Source organism: Bos taurus, chromosome 13 (assembly GCF_002263795.3).
Source record: "Bos taurus isolate L1 Dominette 01449 registration number 42190680 breed Hereford chromosome 13, ARS-UCD2.0, whole genome shotgun sequence".
NCBI lineage: Eukaryota > Metazoa > Chordata > Mammalia > Artiodactyla > Bovidae > Bos > Bos taurus.
Window position 1 is genome coordinate 69932200 of NC_037340.1, and position 19310 is coordinate 69951509.

The 19310-nt window shown below is 45.3% G+C and overlaps 1 protein-coding gene and 1 pseudogene across 5 annotated transcripts in view; one reads left to right on the forward strand and one right to left on the reverse strand.

Moving 5' to 3' along the window:
* Positions 1 to 8313, reverse strand: part of ZHX3 (zinc fingers and homeoboxes 3) — a 113206-nt gene extending 104893 nt beyond the window's left edge. For 4 of the 5 annotated variants that reach the window (XM_002692464.6, XM_059893049.1, XM_059893055.1 and 1 more), the window contains exon 1: positions 7686 to 7829. The gene's annotated coding sequence lies outside the window, so the exon portion shown is untranslated. Of the gene's footprint in view, positions 1 to 7685; positions 7830 to 8102 lie in introns of those variants that run through there. The other variant, XM_059893051.1, reaches the window with a different exon arrangement.
* Positions 8314 to 13894: 5581 nt separating this feature from the next.
* Positions 13895 to 17997, forward strand: LOC101907049 (receptor-binding cancer antigen expressed on SiSo cells-like; annotated as a pseudogene).
* Positions 17998 to 19310: the final 1313 nt, after the last annotated feature.

Here is a 19310-nt window from a genome sequence, read left to right on the forward strand (position 1 = left end):
TTAATAGCTAACATTGGTTTTTTGAGTGCAATTATGCTACTCACAGTGACCCTGTGAGGTAAGAAATATTATCTTGAATGGTGAACCCCAAGTTCCCTCTCTAGCAGCTATTCTCCTGTAGGATTCCCTGTCCTTATCATGGAAAAAAACAGAATTTTCTTCATAAAAGCTGGCAGCATGGGGTGGCAGGCCTTCTGGGATCACGATACTATCTAGTTGTGTATGCAGCCCCTAGGGGATAATAACTGCTCTTGTCTTTGGCCTTTCGTTGAGTAAAGGGTTTTTAAATCCAGTGTCCTCAGAGATAGAACTGTGTCACATGAGTTAATATTACTGGTAACTGAAGTACTAAAACATGCAAGATTAGGATGGAAGCTTTCTAAATTAAACTGCATTACTTCCTTCTCAACCTTTCTGAACTAATCAAACCATAATTTGACCTATTCCTGCTGAACAGGATAGCAATTATGATTGATTAATGTATTCAGAGACCACGGAGGCAAACAAGATTGTTTCCTCTCAGAGTGTCCCCAAACTGCTATGCTTTGGATGACTTCATAGAGGGAGTTTTGTCTCTGTCATCACCAGCTGTCTCTTCTTGCTTTAGCCAGGGTGACAGACTTTAATGGAGGGTCTCTTAATTCAGAGCCTCTGCCATCAGCTAAACCTGGAAAGGCAAGCTATTAAGAGTCATGGGCTAAGGCTCGCCCTCACCTGCCTCCCTTCAGACCCAAGCAGTTGGCCTCCCGTGTTCTATCCACTGCAGCCGCCTTTCCCAATCCTGCCTAATTATGAAGAATTATAAGAGGAGACAGTGGAGCAAATTGAGCGAGTAGCACTAAACTATACACATTACCACATGTGACATACACAGCTAGTGGGAAGTTGGTGTAGAGCACAGGGAGCTCAAGCAGGTGCTCTGTGACGACCTAGAGGGGTGGGGTGGGGTGAGCAGTGGGAGGCAGGTTCAAGAAGGAGACATATGTATATTTATGGCTAATTCACGCCAATGTATGGCAGAAACCAACACAACACTGTCAAGCAATTATCCAATTAAATTTAAAAAAAAAAGAATTACCAGGTATGTGTGTGGAGAGTAGAGTGTTAAAATATACAATCTCAGTCCTCTCTCCTAGAAATTCTAATTCAGTGGGCCTGGAGTGGAGCCCTGGAAGCTGAATTTTTAACGCAGACCCTCAGATGATTTCCACGCCAGGTATAGAAATACAATACTACATGTCACCATGCTGCTCACTTGGAATCAGGATGCCTTCAGAAGCACAGTGAACCTGAGCCAAGGCTGACTGCTTCCAGAGAGACCCACAACCAACAAAGCTTTCAGGTCACTGCTCTGCCACTGCTCTCAGGAAAAATACCCCAGTCTTCTGAGGCTCCTCCAGGGTGGCCATCAACCCTCTTCTCATTTGCTGGAACGCCATTCACCCAAGACGTGGCATGCCTTCCTTCTCTGTACCTCAAACGTCCTGCCATCCTTTTGATGGCTTGGATAACCACAGGGATGACCCAAACAACTCTCAAGCCTCAGTTACTTGGCCTCCTTCACTGAGTTCACTTCACTTGGGCTATGTATGTCCGTGGCAAAACCCGGGTGCCTGTTCTGTCCAGTAATTAATTGCTCCAACTCTGAAATCTTCCACTCACATGTCCTTCTCCACTCCAGGGCTCCAATACACCCAGTGCTTGGTTTTATCCACACCTCTGGCCCTTTTCTCCTCCAGGTCCAGCTGGGACCCCCTTTCCTGCTTATGCTGATCACTCCCTGCTCGGAGGACAGTGTAGTTCCTCCGCTACACTGTCCTACCGCGGCTCACTGCAGCCGGCCTCGACCCTGGCCCAGTCCAAATGGATGTCTTGTTTGCTCCTGACACCAGCCAGCTGTGTGCTACTGGTGTCCTGATCAATCCACAGCCTCCTACCTCAACAGAGCCCTGCACACTGCCGAGAGGTCACGGGCATCGGCCCAAGTTCACTCTTCCTCTTCCTGACCTTGACTCTTTGTCAAGTCTCCTTGCTTTTCCTCTGACTTCTTCTCACTTATTCTTAGCAAAACTCTATTTCACAGAAATGATGGAAGTCATCAGACTAGCACTTGCTCATAAGCTGTCCCACCAGAAAATACAGCTATGTCCAGATATTCCATCATAAGGGCTGCCAAGCCCATCTGTGCCTGTGCGGGGCCTACTGTTTGCTTGGTTATTTAAAGCAAGCTCCCTGGTGATAATCATTACTGAAGTAAGCTGTAACAGTCGTGAATGGGGGGGAAAAATCCACCCTCTCAAAGGATCCCTCTACCCTGAGAATCTTAAGATTGGGAAGAGTCTAAAAAGAAAAAGAAGAAAACAAAACCCTCTTACCTACAAGCATTTAACTAAATACAAACAAAAGCTGCATACAGAATGATTATAAATTCTAAGCCGAAGAGTTAATTCCCTGATAATTTTTATAAACTCAAAACCAGAGTCAGTGAAACAATACTGTTAATTATGGTCTGTCTCTCACTCTCAACCCAAATCTAGTTTGTTAATGAGGCTAAAAGTCTTTTCCTAACTTTTTTTCTCCATATAATATTAATTGCTAACATTAATTGCTTTTTGTGTATAATTATGCTACTTATAATGACCCTGTGAGATAAGATATTATTTTTCTTCATTTACAGCTGAAAAACAAAAAAACAGACTTAAGCTGTTATGGAATTTGCCCAAGGGCTTGCAGCTAGTAAGTGGCAGAGGGAAAATTAAAATACAGAGCCTGGGACTTCCCTGGTGGTCTAGTGGCTAAGACTCTGCACTCCCAGTGCAGGGGTCTTGGGTCTGATCCCTGGTCAGGGAATTAGATCCTGCATGCTGCAACTAAGACCCAGCATGGCCAAATAAATAAATAAATATATTTTAAATCTTTATTAAAAAAAAAAAAAAAACAGCCTGAACACAAACTATATGTTTCAGCATAGGGCTTGTTGACACTAAGTTTCCAGGAAATGCACAACCCTAACACAAGCACTGTTTTTTATGCTCCAATGAAGAATCACCCAATATTAATCTCACAGAATGTTGAATGTTTATTTATTCATTCCTACATTCTTCTCAGAGGGCAGCAAAGAGTAAGAGAAAAGATTCTACAGTCAGACCATACAGATCCAAATTCTAGCTCCAACACTTTCTTAGCTTTGTAACTTCAAAAGTTACTTATCTAAGCTCAGTTGTTTCAAAACAACAATAAAAAATAGGTCATAACCATTACTACCTTAGTAGCCTCTCCCAGAGGTTGAGAGATAATGTGTGAACACACTTAACCATGGACCTGACACATAATTTCAAAAAAGGTTGGCTGTTACAATCATTTTATCGTTCAAAAGGTATCCGGGACCTGTAGCTAGTGGAATCTACACAGAGACGGGGCCAAGACTGGACCATAAATAAGCCAAGGCTGTCCCTGCCCTCTTGGTCTTGCAGTCTACTGGGGGAATGGACCATAAAGAAGAAAACAAACATCTGGGTTAAATACCTGGAATTCTGGTGACATGCTAAGCAGGAAATGCATGTGTACTGAGAGGGGGACAATGAGGAGGCAGCTGCTGTAAAAGGGTGATCAGGGAAGGGACTCCTCTGAGAAGGGACATTTTCGCTGAGCCCAGATGTCAGAGAAGGCCCTTCCCCTAGAAGAGTCTGGGGACCAGTGCCAGGCAGAGGGAAGTGCTACACGGAAGAGAAGAACTTGGCTCTGAGCAGATCCGACAGTACTTCCACCTTACAGGAGCATGGCTAGCGAGGAGTGGAGGGTGGAGAAGAGGCAGAGGCTGGCACCCGAGTGTGGACGTGGATCTCAGGGCGGTGAGAGGCCTCAAAATGGGCAGAGGACGCTCGAGGGGACAAGGTCTGATAGGCTCGCTGGCTGCAGGGGGAGAATGGGTTAGAGAAGGCAGGAGTGGAAGCTGGGAGACCAGGCGGCAGGCAGGGGCAGTCACCCAGATGAAAGAGGACGGTAGCCGGACGAGGAGGACGGAGGGGAGGGCGGGCAGGCCCACGGCCCACACTGATAGACTAGACGTCGGCTGAGGAATGGGGGAAAATCCAGGTCGACTCTCGGAGGGCTAAACAGTGAATGGATGGACAGTGCTGACTAAAGGGAGGTTGGGGGCAGGAGAAGGCAGGAGAAGAGAGGGCACAGGGATCGAGAATGAGGAATACAAATCTGGAAGCTTGAAAGGGAGAGACTGAGTGATCAATTGTGGGCATGTGAAGTTTGAGATCATTGTGAGTCTGCAAGGAGAGAGAGAGAAGGGAGGCAGGAGTTAAAACTGTAAATCTAGAACCAAAGAAAGGTCTGGGCGGGAGGTGTAACTGAGGCAGTCATCTGCATCCAGAGGGTAATAAAGTCCTGGGAACGGATGAGATCACTTAGGAAGAGAATCTGATGAGAGAAGGGAGGTAGCCGAGTGAAAGAAGGGAATAAATAATAACAAATCAGGCAGGTAATCTAAAACTAAACGTGGTAATGCAGCCCATACAATGTACTTGTACGGCTGCCCCAAAGATGTGCTTAATAAACGCCTGTGGAACAAATACAAATAAATTCTTAACACATTCCCTTCAGGCCTTCCTTTAAAAGAACAAAATTTTTCATTTACGATTTCTTCCCCCAAATATATCTGAAGCATCAGAAAAAAACCTTTTTGACGGTTTGGATTGTGTTCAAAGGAATTCTTTTCCTTTAGAGGAAAAGCAAGGATTCTTTTCAAAAACTCATTAAAATTAAAGATTGCCTGCTTGAAATTCAAGGCCTTAAAAACCTTACACTGACGCTCTGTAAAAATTCTGCCTCAATATACGAATTTCCCCTTCCTTATAATGCAAATGCAACTGTATGTGTTACTGCAGATGTCATTTTGTCCTGAAAGATGAAACTGGTACTTTCAAACGGTTCAAGAGTCAAATGAAAAATGCAAAAGGCTCAAGAGATCAAGGACTTATTTTAAAATGTTTAAAAAAAAAAAAAAAAAACCTTAAGTTACCTGCTAGACCATCCAAAAACTGATAAGCAGGGAGTTGAAAAGGATAGAATTGCCAGGAAAATAAGTAAATATAACAGCTACTCCTCAGGTGAAAATGAAATAAAGCTATAATCTCTGGGTATCTGTTGATACAAAAAACTCATTATGCTCTTGAGGCTAAAACTATCACTAAGAACCATCAAACCAAAATCATAGCTGTCAACACCACTGGAATACTTGAAATGTTTCAAAGATTTCCAGCGCATAAGAAGAAAAGTCAGTAACAGAGGCCAGAACTCTTCCTTCCCTCAATTGTGCAGGTTAAATCAAGACTGTGGTTCTTTTTAAGACCATAGCCTCACACCATGAAATTCTTCACCTCAGATATGTAAGTGAGTGAGTGAAGTCGCTCAGTGTGTCCAACTCTTTGCGACCCCATGGACTGTAGCCCAACCAGGCTTCTCCGTCCATGGGATTTTCCAGGCAAGAGTACTGGAGTGGGTTGCCATTTCCTTCTCTAGGGGATCTTCTGACCCAGGGAAAGGAGAGGCCTATCCTAACTTTTAAAGGATTGTTATCCCACTTCATGATATGGCTATCTAAGAGCCTAGGAGGCTTCCAGGAAGATCTCATGAATGGATGGATAACGAGCATCCATTCATTCGTTCATTCAGCAAATGCTGATTAAGCACCCATTATGTGTCAGGTTCTGGGCTCTGAAGATACATCAGTGAAAAAAACCTCACACTTACAGATTAATGGGGGGAAAGAGACAGTAAACCAACAAATAAATTGGTATTTACCAAGCAGTGGTAAGAACCATGAAAAAAAAGTAAGGTTGATTAAGGAGAACAGGGAGATGAGGTGGGTCTTCCACAGAGTGTTCAGGGAAAGGCACTAAAAGGTTATACTGGAGCAGAGACCTGAGGCAAGAACCAGGGTATCCAGGGAACAGGGTTACAAGCCGACACAACAGCAAATGCAAAGGCACTGAGGCTGGTGTTTGCTTGAAGTTTTTAGGCAACAGCAAAGAGATCTGTCGGGCAAGGCTGGAAATGAGGACAGGGAGGCAGCCTCAAAGGCCATGGCAGGGACTTCAGATTTTACTTTAAGGTGGGAAGCTGTTGGAACACTCTAAGCAAAGATTCTAACCTCTTTTTTAAAAGCATCAGAAAAGGAACAAGTTCTTACAAAAACAAGACATACCGCTGACAATCTATTTGTAAGTGTTAACAAGCAGACCATAACACAATTTTACAGTACAGTAGCATTTCTATAAGAAAAAACATACTTACATATGGGAACAAAAGACTAAAGGGATAAATAGGAAAGGGTGGTTTACTATGGTTTGTGGGATGATGGCTTTTTTCTTAACCTTTTCTTAGGATTTTTTTTTCCTTCTAGTTTTCTGCCTTAAACATGAGTTACTTTTGTAATTTTTGATGTCATCGTAGAAAATTTTAAAACTCACCTCCACCAGCAGAATGCCCTGGTCTGAAATCTTACTTAAATATGACCCAAGAAAGAGGACCATTCTCTCCCCAAATTACCCTGCTTCCCACGCAATGTTTCCCTGTTACGAAGCACTACACCAATCAAGTCCCACGCCACATAGCAAGGTCACAAAACCAACTTGGTTAATATGTTTATCATTACATAGAAGCACTGTACTCTCCAGCAACTTTGATACCGTCTTTCCAAGGCAGCAATAGAAGGGTTCTTTTCATGAATTTCCTAACACTCTTCTACTACTATGCCGCTTCTGGATTTTTCCACTGTGTGTCTCTTAGAAACAAATTAAGCCCGAATAAGTTGTTCCAGCTAATGAAGTGCGCTCTTGGCTCTTTCCCCGTGGTTGAGAATTATCCGGCAAAATACCAATTGTTTTAGGACGCGTTTTCTCTTAGTTTTGAAATATCGCAATTCGAAGTTACTGCAAATAAAGCACATCAAAATAACAGCATACAAGAGAATCGGTAAATGGAAACTATTGTAACCCTTTTTAAAACTGAGGCTGTACGAAGGTCTCATGAATAAATACACTATACGTCCACATGACACAGATAAAAACAGAAAAGTGTGCCCTCCCTCCTCGTCTACACGAGCACCCCCCCCCCCAACCCCTACATCACATAACAGTTTCTCACAGGGCACAAGCCCAGGGCAATCACTGCTCAGAAATGCAAACCACGCAACTCAAAATGACTCAAGCTCTCAAAACACTTTCCACCTAAGCTCCACATCCCACCCACCCCTCAATCACTTCCGACAAGCGTCTCTGAATGGAAATCCCAAACCCGCAGGGTTTCACAAGCCCCCAAACTCCGCTCACGTGCCCCTCGCGGCATCCGGGGTGCCCGAGCCCAGCTCCGCTGCCTTCGCGTGGGCAAGTCGGGGGGTGGGGGTGGTCCCAGGAGGGAGGAGTCTACTGTAACCCCAAGTGGCTCGAGTCCCGGTCCAGCTGCCTCCCTGGCAGAGCGGACCAGAGGCCCGGCGTTGTCCAGTCCCCGCAGGACGCAGCGGGCCCGCGGGCGCTGGGGCAAGTGGCTCTCGGTCGCCTGGCATCTCCCGCCCCACGTCGGTCAGGCCGCCCCCCACCCACCCCGCCGCGCTCCCCTCCCGGCTACAGGGCGCACACACAGCGCTCACACCCGGCTCTCACACCGACACGCACCCTCGCATGGTCCGGCGGGTATCTACGGACACCCCCAACGCCCTGCCGCGATCCTCCAGCTGCAGCCGTGTGGCCACGGGGGGCTGCTCGGACCCCCAGAGAGCAGCTGCACCCTCACGCCTGCAGGGCGACCCAGCCGGGAGCGAGCTGGGGGGGTGAGGAGGGGTGATGACAGATGGGGCGGGGGCGGGGCCTCGGGGGGAAGGGGCGGAGCCTCCCGGCCAGGGGGTGCTGGCGGCTGACAGAAAGAGCCGGGGCAGCGGGCGGGGGTGGCGACGCTGCGGGCCGGGCAGGGGGCCAGGCGTGGCGGGAGGAGCGCGCGCAGACACGGGACGCTGACAGGCGGGGAGACACACACACACGGGGGCTGACAGCCGCGGGGGCATACGGGGTCGGAGGGCCGAGGCTGGCGCTCACCTGGCAGCGGTGGCGGCGGCGGCGCCCGCGGCCGGGCCGCTCTCCGCGCGCTCCAGGCCTCCCTCCCGGCTGGCGAGCGACCGGCTGGCCGGCCGGCGCAGACCGCGCGGAGGCGGAGGCGGCGGCGACGCCGGAGCCGCGGACGGCTGGGCGGCGGGGACGCAGCTGCACCAACCGACTCCGGGCCGCTCGGCTCGGCCCGGCCGCACTCGGAGGCGCTCGGCTCCGCTCGGCCCCTCTCGGCTCGGCTGGGGGCGTGGCCCGAGGCCCCCCGCCCAGGTCGCCTCTGGCGCCTGGAGGGGCGGGGCTTTCGTGCGGGCGCAAGCCCCCTGACGTCGCAGAGAGGACCTTACCCTGGGCGCATGCGCGGGCGTCGCTCCCGCTTTTCTCGGCGCGGAGGCTGAGCCCGGCAGGGAAGGAGGGGGGACCGGGGGCGGATGCTCCATCACCGGAGGTTCCTGGCTTTTGTACTCCGTGTCCTGGGCTTTCTAGAGAACCACCAAAGAAAGGCCACGCCAGGCTGCACTTTCAAAAGGATGCTAGCTGGATTGGGAACCCTGATCCTTGCCCCGCCGCTCTCTTCTCAGTCCAGTATTTCCCAACAAGCATCGCCTGGGAGTTAGTTTTCCTTTTATCCCACAAAAACTTTACCGCAGTTTTTTTTCTCTCCTCTGTTTCTTAACAAGAAGGACGACTTCTGATGACTGCTTTCCGTTAAATCTTCAATTGAGAACTTTCAAGCACATCAGTTAGCCCCCTCAGGTATAGTAAAGCTCTTTTTTCACAGCTTCTGTTGTGTAACCTGTGACACCTGGGATAAAGGTGACCCCTTTTCTGAGTTTTTTTCACGCGTTCCAGGCACCTTTTTTGTTACGGAGTCCCAAGTCTGTAACAAATATGCTCAGAAAGTGGTCCCCACCTTTAGAATCTAGGGGTCAATAAACAGCGAGCACACTCAGTATGACATACCAGAGTTGGAATCTCACATCTGCCATATATGGCAGATTAATAATTGGCTGAGTGACTTTGCTATTTAATCTCTCATCCATAAAAGAGCAATGAAAATATCAATAATCAAGCCAGTAGAAATGACTGAAAGGATTAAATGACAGCACATGGGCAGCTTTCTGCACAGTGCCTGGTGTTCAGTAAACAAAGCTGACAAACCACCGTATTACACGATCCATGGCTGGTTGAATCCCAGGATGCAGAACCAGAGGTATGGAGGGCCAACTATGGGGCTTGAGCATCCACGGATATTGGTATCCACAACAGATGCTGGAACCAGCCCCCCACAGATACTGAGGGATGACTGTATGTGGGGTATGGTCTTCTCATTTAAAACTCCCATTTAGTCAACAAACTTTTCTGAGCATCTATTCCAACCCAACACTGTGGGCTGCAGATAAACAAGGCACTCTCCCAACCATCAAGTAACTTGATATTTCAGAGGAGCCAGATGTGGAAAGAAATACTTCTGGAAGAAAATATGTAACACTAGATGTATGTGTCAACTGCTTTGGAAAGCAAAGAGAAGAACATCATTTGTTCTATATAGGAGAACATGGAAAGGCTTCCCAGAGGAGGGGACACTGAGGCTGGGTCTATAGAGTTGAAGAGGACAGGACCTTAGGCAGAGGAAATAGTGTGCACTTAATATCTGTGTTGGGAGGTATGTGGCAAATAATGTTTACCCAAGGAGACAAATCATTTTCCTTAAAAAAAAAAAAGTTTTAAGTGAATTTCAGGTGATCATATAAGAATGTCACCTGCACTCACATTCGGATGAACTATCTCAAGCAGAAAAGTTGCCAGAAATACAGCTGATGCAATAGAACTACAACCTGACCTCTGTTTTACTGGAATGGGCTACACCTGTGACTTCTTTGTGTCTGGTTCCAGAGGCAAAGAACATGTATCGATTAGGAGTTTTCTGGCTACAAGTTACCAGTAACCCATGAACCCAGTTTAAGAAAAACAAGAGGGGAATTGATCTTAAAGCTTTTGGAAGTGGGGACAGGGGGAGGTGGGAATGGATTCTTAGGCCAGCAGCAAGAACCCAGCTGGGCTTTTGGATGAAATGGAAGCATAGCAAGAGTTGCCAGTAAGACTCTCCTTGCAAACTTGTTTCCTCTGCTTCCAATGGGAAATCTATCTCCCAGCCACTTCCAATGATCCAGAGAGACATGAGAGACATGAAAAATCCCTGATCATTCCAATTCCAAAATCCCAGAAAAGAGGCCCTAACTGGCCTAGTTTAAGTAAGGTGTCCCCCTCCCCCAGAACAATCGGCGTCGGCTTACAAGTCATGAGTTTCACTAGGAATCCACTTGTGTTGATCAAGACCACAAAAAGGGCATTATTTTGAGTTGAGGTATCTTAAGGGAAGTCCCTCACAGATCCATTGATTCTGCTTAATGGCAAAATAACTGAGAGACATTTGATCAGAAATCAGGAAAACACCTGATTTCTGCACAGTATGAAGGTCTCTTTTTTTTTTAAATGTAGCAATCAAAGTTTTTTTTCCCAATAAAAAGTAGGGAAAAGCTGGGGTGGGCTCCGTAAGCCCTTTGTGTTAGTTGACATTAATGTTGCATCACCAGATAATTCTGGTTTGTTTCCCAGGCACGTGATGGGGTTATACTTCATCACAGCTTGGAGTCAGGAGTGGCCATGGGCCTTGTTTTGGTCCCTACATTGCAAGTAGAAGCACATCGCTCTCAGCCCAAACTTTAAGAGCTAGAAAGCAGTTTTTTATGCTTTCTTTCCCTCAGCCACAGCCATAGACCACGCTTGAGGAGGTGACAGCTCCATCAGTCCGGGTCCTGGAGTGAGAAAACACAGCATAATGACCCAAGCAGACATACAGTATAAGCAAGAAACAAACCTTTGCTGTTTGAAAAGCAAGGCCAGGGCTTGTGTGTTACCAAAGCAAAACCTAGCCTATCCTGACAGATGCACCTTCCTAACATCCAGTATACCCCACTTCCCATGGTACAGCCCTGAGGCAGTTCGGGTGGGCTGGACCCCCATCTCCCACGTGCAAGTGTAGAGCTTCAAATCAATTGACTTGGTCTTCCCAGGTGGTGGTAGTGGTAAAAAACCCGCCTGCCAATATAGGAGTATTCAAGAGACATGTGTTCAATCCCTGGGGTGAGAAGACTCCCTGGAGAAGGAAATGGCAACCCACTCCAGGAATCTTGCCTGGAAAATCCCCATGGACAGAAGAGCCTGACGGACTACAGTCCATCGCACAATATACCTTGTACTGACTGCTGCAAAGACAGACCTTTTATCCAGGATTACATCTATCAGCACTCAATATTTACCTCTTCACAACAGTTGGGTAAAAGCCTTCACTCCCTCCCTGGATGTCAGTAAAGAACCATTTCAGCTATTCTGGTACAATGAGAAGAGCCAGGCTAAAGATGAAGCCAACCCATGAAATCAGGAAACGTGGAAAGAACTGAAGAGAAAAGAGTGTTGGAATGCCAACCAAAGCTCACCTGAATCCCACTTACCAATCAGGTCACATAAATCAATGCATTCCCTCTATTATTGATTCTAACTTGAGCTGGATGTTTTTTTAATTAGTTGAAACCAAAAGCATTCTAACGATGGCTATTTGAATGCTACATTCACTGCACAGCTCTGAGCAGGAGCCAGTGCCATAGAACCACAAGCGGGAGTCTGAGCTGTAAACAATTGCAGGAAGAGAAGGTAAAACATTCTCCTTGATTTCTATGCCGGCTCCTTGTCAAGAATGAGGTTATCACAGTGCCTCAGAGCACAGAGAAGGCAGTAACTAGCCATGAACTGAGGATTAGAAGGAAGAGAATTCTATGGAACCAGGGTAGTGAGAGACCCCTTTAGTTTAATCAACAATACATGGTTCATTTCTTTAAAAAAAAAAAATTCTATTTCTTTATCTTTAGTAGTCCTGGGTCTTCATTGCTGCATGCGGGGTTTCTTTAGCTGTGTGAGCAGGGGCTGCTCTCCCGTTGCAGTGCACGAGCTTCTCTTTGCAGTGGCTCCTCTTACTGTGGAGCACAGGCTCAGTAGTTGTGGTGCACGGGCTTATTTGCCCTGTGGCAGGTGGGATCTTCCTGGACCAGGAATCGAACCAGTGTCCCCTGCATTGCAAGGAGGATTCTTAACCACTGGACCACCAGGGAAGCCTCATAGCTCATTTCATGGTTAATCCTTATCTTGCCTTTAAAAAGTCTGGAATTTAAACATCCCAGAGGCATTCCCATCCCCCAGAGGCAGTTAGTGTAGTGTGTAAGTAAGTAGGATTTAAACCCAGAACTCCTGAGTTTGAATCCTGTCTTCCCCACTTAACTTGCTGTATGAGCTCGAGTAACTGACTTAACCCCCTAATGTTTTTGTGAGAATTGGATGAGATAATCCACATGTTGCTATTAACATGGTGTCTGATGTGTGATGAGAACTCAAAAGTTAAAAAGAAAGTCCCATCCATCATTTTAAGTAAAAGTTCTGAATCCAGTTCTGCCAATTTGTTGTCTCTCTGCTCTAAATCCATCCTTCCTTGCAATCCATCCTTCCTTGCCATGCTTTGTGATGCTGGAGCTGAATTCTGCTAACATGTCTCTCTTGTCAGGGGCACAATGTTAGGCTTTGTCGGTAGAGAGGGCTAAAGGGGTGCTGAAGGACCAGAGATGAACTTGAATGTCCATAAAATGCCCCAGCCCGAGGCACTGTCTGTTCCCCCCACCATTCTCTTTCCCAGTAAATATGTATTGTGTACCTACTACATACCTGGCTGTGTACTGGGTTCTGGGTGTGTAGCTTTGAATAAAACCAGAAACCTTCATGGAATTTACAGTAAGTCTAGTATGTCAGGCAGACATTGATCAAATAATCAAAAGTAGAAGTCTTACATGGTGCCTCGTACCACAAGATCCCAGAAATAGGAGACTTTGGATCAAAGATGCTTAGAGGGAGAGTTCCCTGGTGGTCCAGTGGTTAAGAATCCCCCTGCCAATGCAGTGTATGTGGTTTTGATCTCTGTTTGGAGAACTAAGGTCCCATATGCCCAGGGCAACCTGCACCCAGCAACTAAGACCCAATATGGCAAAAAAAAAGAAAATGTTTAGGGAAATATGAGATCTAATTAAACTGGATGTATTGGTGTGCTTGGGCTGCCATAACAAAATACCTTTGACCAGATGACTTAAAACAGCAGAAAGTAATATTCTTCAAATTCTTGAGGCTGGAATTCCAAGATCAAGTTTCCATCACATGCAGTTTCTGGTGAGGACTCTCTTCCTGACTAGAATGTGGCTTCTTTATTGCTGTGTCCTCATATATGAGCATGGAGAGAGGAGAATGAACTTTCTGGTATCTCTTCTTATAAGGACACTAACTGTCCTGGATCAGGATCCCACTCTCATGATCTCATTCAACTTTAATTATTTCCTTACTCCCAGTATTGCCACACTGGGAGTCAGGGCTTAGACGTATGAATTTTGCAGGTACATACACATTTAGCCCATCACAGTAGGAAAATATGGGAGAGGGGTGCTCCCTGTAGAGGACTCATGCATAGACCCTGAAGCCATCCAGGGTACATGGTGGTTTAAACAAAGAGGAAGAAGGCACATGGATAGTGAGGCGAATAGAGGGAGGTCAGGCTGCAGAGGTGGACAGGGGCCAGCCAGATCATGCAGGGCCTTGAAGGTGCTGGTAATAATTTGAGCTGCATTCTAGGAACCCTTCAATACAGGTGCAGGGACAACCTGCTGGGTGCAGTTCAGAATGGCAGGCTCACAATGGATGTAGACAGAACAATAATGAAGCTGTCCAGAGTGCCCAGCTGCTGGTTGGCCTGGAGGAGACACTGGCCAGCCAAGCTGCCCAGAATCACGGAAGAGAACTTGCTTCTGCTTCTGGCCCCGGTGAACAGAGGCCTCGCATTCAGAGCCACCCTAGTCACATCTGCATCTTCTCTACAGTCCTGGCTTCTCGCCTCCCCTCCTCACCTGATAGACCCTGTGCATTAGTCTACCTTGGCCATGACCACCCATCTCTGTGGCTGGTTGTGTTTCCCTAGCCCTAGTCTAGCCCCGGAGAAGGCAATGGCACCCCACTCCAGTACTTTTGCCTAGAAAATCCCATGGACAGAGGAGCCTGGTAAGGCTGCAGTCCGTGGGGTCGCTAAGAGTCGGATGTGACTGAGCGACTTCACTTTCACTTTTCACTTTCATGCATTGGAGAAGGAAATGGCAACCCACTCCAGTGTTCTTGCCTGGAGAATCCCAGGGATGGGAAGCCTGGTGGGCTGCCGTCTATGGGGTTGCACAGAGTCGGACAGGACTGAAGCGACTTAGCAGCAGCAGCAGCAGCAATCTAGCCCAGCCTGCCTTCCTCCTTTTCCCACAATGGGCCACAGCACTAGAATTCAACAAGCTGCACATTAGTGTAAGTTGGTACAGCCACTGTGGAGAACAGTATGGAAGTTCCTCAGAAAACTAAAAATAGAATTACCATATGATCGAGCAATCCCGCTCCTGGGCATACCTCCAGACAAAACTATTATTTGAAAAGATGCATGCACCCCTATGTTCATCGCAGCACTATTCACAATAGTCTGACATGGAAACAACCTGAATATCCATCAAGAGAGGAATGGATAAAGAAGATGTGATGCATATGTACAATGGAATACTACTGGGCCATAAAAAAGAATGATATGATGCCATTTGCAGCAACATGGATGCAACTAGAGATGATGATACTAAGTGATGTTAAGTCAGAAAGACAAATACTATATATGATATCACTTATCTGTAGAATCTAAAATATGAAACAAATGAACCTATGAGACAGAAATAGAAAAGCAGACAGAGAGAGCAGACTGGTGGTCGCCAAGGAGAAGGACCTAGGAGAGGGACGGAGTGGGAGGCTGGGTTAGCAGATGAAAGCTTTTAAACATAGACTGGATAAACAGCAAGGTCCTGCTGTATATCAAAGGATAGTCAATATCCTATGATAAACCATAATGGAAGACAATATTTTTTAAAAGGAATGTACATATGTATATGTACAACTGAATCACTTTACAGCAGAAATTAACACATTGTAAATCAGCTATACTTCAATTAAAAAATAGTAACAAAATGCTGCCTCTGATCAATCAGACTTGACAAATCCACAACTGCCCACCCCTTCTTAGACTCCTCAGTGTGATATGCAAGTTCCCAGCCAACAGAACTCTTTAACCTAGGATCCTGAAGAACTTTAAGATGTGAACTGGAAGTCATCCATTCCTTACACAGATGCAGCCTGGCTTCAAGTCATCTGAGTTGTCTACATAATGTGAAACTCTGAATACAGATTAAAGGGATCCTGAACTGTTAGCACTTCAAAGGGTTAGTAAAAACAAAAATTTTTTTAAGCTCTTTGGAAAAAATTTACATCGTTCTAACCTTAAGATTGTTTCTACAGGAAAAAGAGAAAGGATGAGATAAAAGCAATATTTGAAAAGATAGTGTCTGAGGATTCTCTAGAACTTATGAAAGATATAAGATATGATATCTGATATCATCAGATCAGATCAGTCACTCAGTCGTGTCCGACTCTTTGCAACCCCATGAATCGCAGCACGCCAGGCCTCCCTGTCCATCACCAACTCCCAGAGTTCACCCAGACTCACGTCCATCGAGTCGGTGATGCCATCCAGCCATCTCATCCTCTGTCGTCCCCTTCTCCTCCTGCCCCCAATCCCTCCCAGCATCAGAGTCTTTTCCAATAAGTCAACTCTTCCAATGAGGTGGCCAAAGTACTGGAGTTTCAGCTTCAGTATCATTCCTTCCAAAGAAATCCCAGGGCTGATCTCCTTCAGAATGGACTGGGTGGATCTCCTTGCAGTCCAAGGGACTCTCAAGAGTCTTCTCCAACACCACAGTTCAAAAGCATCAATTCTTTGGCGCTCAGCCTTCTTCACAGTCCAACTCTCACATCCATACATGACCACAGGAAAAACCATAGCCTTGACTAGACAAACCTTTGTTGGCAAAGTAATGTCTCTGCTTTTGAATATGCTATCTAGGTTGGTCATAACTTTCCTTCCAAGGAGTAAGCGTCTTTTAATTTCATGGCTGCAGTCACCATCTGCAGTGATTTTGGAGCCCAGAAAAATAAAGTCTGACATTTTTTCCACTGTTTCCCCATCTATTTCCCATGAAGTGATGGGACCGGATGCCATAATCTTCGTTTTCTGAACGTTGAGCTTTAAGCCAACTTTTTCACTCTCCACTTTCACTTTCATCAAGAGGCTTTTGAGTTCCTCTTCACTTTCTGCCGTAAGGGTGGTGTCATCTGCATATCTGAGGTTACTGATATTTCTCCCAGCAATCTTGATTCCAGCTTGTGTTTCTTCCAGTCCAGCGTTTCTCATGATGTATTCTGCATATAAGTTAAATAAACGGGGTGACAATATACAGCCTTGACGAACTCCTTTTCCTATTTGGAACCAGTCTGTTGTTCCATGTCCAGTTCTAACTGTTGCTTCCTGACCTGCATACAAATTTCTCAAGAGGCAGATCAGGTTGCCTGGTATTCCCATCTCTTTCAGAATTTTCCACAGTTTATTGTGATCCACACAGTCAAAGGCTTTGGCATAGTCAATAAAGCAGAAATAGATGTAAGCCAATTCTCCTCAAATTAAAATAAATAAATTTTTAAAAGTTCAAATCAGGATAAATAAAAATCAATCTCCATCTAGACACATCACAATGAAACCATAAAAAACCAAGACATATCAAATTGGTTTAATATATTAATTAAAGAGTAATTTGACTGGAGCCTCTGCTGGGAAGATGGGGAGAGGAAGGGTCCAGTTTTGATCCCCACCAGGGCCATCATCACAGTTTTGATTATTTAAAGTACAAACCCACCCAGCAACAGTATTCTCATTCCTAAAGAGATTAGTATGCAGATCTGGCAGAGGACAGAAATTAAGAGGAGATCAAATAACTTGCCAACTAGAGTTGATTATTCATCAGCTCCTTAGCAGACAGGTGTGGAAGGGTTCTGGGATGAAGATGCACCCACAGGTGTGTAAAGACTGAAGGAGGAAATGAGAATGTGACAACACAGCAAAAAGCTTTAGAACAACTGGACTCTGACTATTTTAAGGACATGACATCGACTAAAAGGAAAACTCAGGAAATCATTAAGAAGACAGAACCATTAGACTTTGGCATCCCAGTGGGCAGCACAGGTTTCTCTAATAGATTAGCAGCTACACACCATATGCCTTTTATTCACCAGTCTCCTGAATCAGGTGACTTAGATACCTGGCAGGAAACTACCAATGCATGGCAAGAAGAAGATGTAGTCTGTCAACCAAACAAGTTCTCAGGCAACAGCAGAGAGGTGAACAAGAGCAAAAGAACAATCAAGGAAGAAAATGGGACAGGAAGCACAGCGGTGTGAAAATTGGTGTCAAACTTTCACAACAAATGTTCTTCAAATGTCATAGTACTGGTGGGAGAAATATGAGCTCCACAAACCAACACTTGTATGGATCTAAGAATATTATCAGAATACAAATACAATGCTTGACTTCAGCGTATTCATCAGGACATTCAGGACACCAGGATTCTCTCAAAGTCCCTTGAACTCAGTGATTGAGACTCAAAAGAATAAAAAAAAGCTTATGAGAAAACAATTTCTTCAACATGCTCCAACTGTAAGACAATGGTTTGCTCTAGAGAAATAATTTCAAATAGAATATACCAGTACCTCTTCAAGCTAGTGTTCCTAGCTAAATAAATGGATGTAAATAATCTTATGATGGGAAAGAAACTCTTCTGTCTATAATGCTTTCCATCAATGTGCATAATGATACAATAAATAATTTTAATTATTATTTGGCTTCCATGATTTGTTGTTCAGTTGCTTAGTCATGTCTGACTCTTTGCAACACCATGGACTGCAGGATGCCAGGCTTCCCTGTCCTTCACTGTCTCCCGGAGTTTGCTCAAAACTCATGTCCATTGAGTCAATGATGCAGTGAGCCAGAGAAAAGCTCATGCAGCAACAAAGACCCAGCACAGTCAAAAATAACTTTTTTAAAAAAAGAAAATAAGTCAGTCACAAAAAGACAAATACTACATGACTCTGTTTATATGAAATACCTAGAATGGTGAAATACACAGTGACAGGAAGTAGAATGGTGGTTGCTAGGGAAGCAGCAAAGGAATGAATGGGCAACCATTGCATAATGGACAGAGCATATCAGTTTTGCAAGATGAAAATGGTTCTGGAGATTGGCTGCACAAAGATGTGAATGTACTTAAAACCAGTGAACTGCACATTTAAACATACTTATAATGGTAAACTTGGGATTATATATGTTTTAACACACTTTAAAAAATCTAATGCAGAAGATAAAATGCAATCATTGAAAACACTTGGCTGATCCAAAAGGAGAAAAAAAAGAAAACAGGAGCAAAATCCAGGTAGGCCAAATAGAAGAGAAATAACAAGATTATAGATGTAAATGACTTGGAACCGTACTGTAATACATGCTAAGGCAGAGCAGCAGACATGTACCAAAATGCTCCCAGCAGCATTATTTGTAGTAGCTCTAAATTGGAAATGACCCAAATGTCAATTAGTAGTTGAAGGGGTAAATAAATTTTGGTATATTCACCCAATGGAATGCTGCTATATGCTGCGCTAAAAGTGAATGAACTACAGCTTCACACAACATGGAAGACTCTAATAAATCACATGGAGTGAAAGAAGCCAGACACCAAAGGACACACACTTAGTGGTGACCTTTATATAAAACCTATATTAACCACCAGGGGCTGCCCTGGTGGCTCAGACGGTAAAGACTCTGCCTAAGTGAAAAAGTTGGCTTAAAGCTCAACATTCAGAAAACGAAGATCATGGCATCTGGTCCCATGACTTCATGGGAAATAGATGGGGAAACAGTGGAAATAGTGTCAGACTTTATTTTTTGGGGGCTCCAAAATCACTGCAGATGGTGACCGCAGCCATGAAATGAAAAGACGCTTACTCCTTAGAAGGAAAGTTATGACCAACCTAGATAGCATATTCAAAAGCAGAGACATTACTTTGCCAACAAAGGTCCGTCTAGTCAAGGCTATGGTTTTTCCTGTGGTCATGTATGGATGTGAGAGTTGGACTGTGAAGAAGGCTGAGCGCCGAAGA